The sequence below is a fragment of the Penaeus vannamei genome, chromosome 37, assembly GCF_042767895.1.
Source record: "Penaeus vannamei isolate JL-2024 chromosome 37, ASM4276789v1, whole genome shotgun sequence".
In the NCBI taxonomy this organism is placed as follows: Eukaryota; Metazoa; Arthropoda; class Malacostraca; order Decapoda; family Penaeidae; genus Penaeus; species Penaeus vannamei.
In genome coordinates this window covers 27,505,212-27,507,711 of record NC_091585.1, presented here as the reverse complement: position 1 = coordinate 27,507,711, position 2,500 = coordinate 27,505,212, and positions in this window count along the sequence as shown.

The window sequence follows — 2,500 nt, the reverse complement described above, 5'->3', positions numbered from 1 at the left end:
ACACACAAACACACTCACACACACACATACACATAAACACACGCACACACACACACACACACAAACACACACACAAACACACACACACGCATACACACCCACAAACACACACACACACACACACACACAACACACACACACACACACACACACACACACAAACACACACACACACACACAGGCACACACGCACACACAGACTCAATCAACCACTCACGATTTCAGACAAAATTAGCATATTTCCCTTGGTGTTGCAGACTTAACAGTGTGTTCTGTTAAGCTGCTAATGGGAGAGAGACGAAAGTATAGGGATGCCCTTTTCATTTCTATTATTACGTACATATATACAGTCATACACATGTAGTTAAATTCTTTATGTTTTATGCAAAGGCAGACACAGAGCTTAACGTATATCAGACATGCATATTAACACAGACACGCATATACTTACACGCACACAAACACACATAGGCATATTCGTGTGTTTTCTTGTTCTTCACTTTGTTGTTCCTTTGACAATTCGTTCGATATGAGTTCCAGACACACACACACACACACACACAAACACACACACACACAAACACACACACACACACACACACACATACACACAAACACACACACACACAAACACACACACACACACACACACACACACAGTACACGCATCAAAAGAGAAAATAGCCTTTCAAGGAATCTGTATAAACCCAGATTAGACAAAAAGGAACAAAGAAAAGAAAAGAAAGGAAGAGAATAAACATAAACAATTAGTTTTCCAAAGAACATAAACCCAAAAAATAGACGTAAGAGAAAAAAACAAAAGCAAAAAAACATTGGAGAAAATAAAGAAAAAATAAATGAGAGAGAGAGAAAGAAAGAAGTAAATAAGAAAAATAATAAAGAAAGAAAGAATTAAATGAGAGACAGGGAAAGAAAGAAGTAAATAAGAATAAAAGAAAGAAAGAAGGAACTAAATAAGAAAGAAAAAAGAAGCAAATAAGAAAGACAGAAAAAAATAAATAAGAAAGAACGAAAGAAGCAAATAGAAAGAGATTGAAAGAGAGAGAAAAAGAGAGAGGCAAAAGATAAACGACCAGAAAATAAGACAAACACAAAACTCCATTCAAGCCTCAGCAACTGTCACTCCAACGCGTCTAAAATCCCCAATCCGAATTCAATCCTCTCTCTCTCTATTTCTTTCTTCCTTTCTCTCTCTCTCTCTCTCTCTCTCTCTCTCTCTCTCTCTCTCTGTCTAAGTCTCTCTCTTTCTCTCTAGCTCTCTCTGTCTCTCTCTCTCTCTCTCTCTCTCTCTCTCTCTCTCTCTCCTCTCTCTCTCTCTCTCTCTCTCTCTCTCTCTCTCTAGATATCTCTGTCTTCTTCCTCTCTCTCTCTCTCTCTCTCTCTCTTTCTCTATATATCTGTCTTTTTCTCTCTCTCTCCTCATATCTCTCTCTCTCTCTCTTCCTTTCTCTTTCTCTCTCTCTCTCTCTCTCTCTCTCGCTCTCTCTCTCTCTCTCTCTCTCTCTCGCTCTCTCTCTCTCTCTCTCTCTCTCTCTCTCTCTCTAGATCTAGATCTCTGTTTTTTTCCTGTTTTCTCTCTCTCTCTCTCTCTCTCTCTCTCTCTCTCTCTCTCTCTCTTTCTTCCTTTCTCTCTCTCCCTCTTTCTCTCTCCTTCGCACAACTGTTAATTGGTTTTAAGCTCTAATGAGGCTGTGTTATGAGGATCTGTTCCAGCCAGAGATTGTTACAACCCTGCGGTTTCCATGGCAACTCGGGGATCAGCTGACTCGGTGAGTGCGCGATATTCACTCAATATTTGAGGTTTGTGATTGTTGACATTGTTGTGGTGTGTGGAGAGGTGCATTCGAGTCTTTGGGTTCGTTTATTTGTTTGTTATTGTTTTTTGAAAGTCTTTGTTTTATTTTCTTTTATGTTTTTGATTGTATGAGTTTTTTTATTGTCTGAGTTTTTGTGTTTTAAAGTCTTTGTATTTTTTTTATAAGATTTTGAGTCTGTTTATTTATTGTCTGAGTTTTTTTTTTAAAGTCTTTGAGTCTTTGGGTTCATTTATTTGTTTGTTATTGTTTTTTTAAAAGTCTTTGTTTTATTTTCTTTTATGTTTTTGAGTTTTTTTTTATTGTCTGATTTTTTTTTTAAGTCTTTGAGATTTTTTTCTATTTATTTGTTTATTATTATCATCTTTTAAGACTTTTTTTTTTTTAAATAAATTTTTGAATCAGTTTTTTTTTATTGTTTTTTTTAAAGTCTGAGATTTTTTTCTTGAGTTTTTTTGTCTTTTCGATATTATTTAAAGGATGTTTTTTTAAGGATTGGTTTAATGGGGGGGGGGTCTGGAGAAGAAGGGATCGGTAGATTGATTAAGTAGGATTTGATATTAATGAAGGGAAGGGAATTAATATCTATTTTCGCGTTTCCATTTCGTCCCAAGAGGTCCTTCGTCTTTTATTTTATTTATTTATTTATTTATCATTTATTTTAT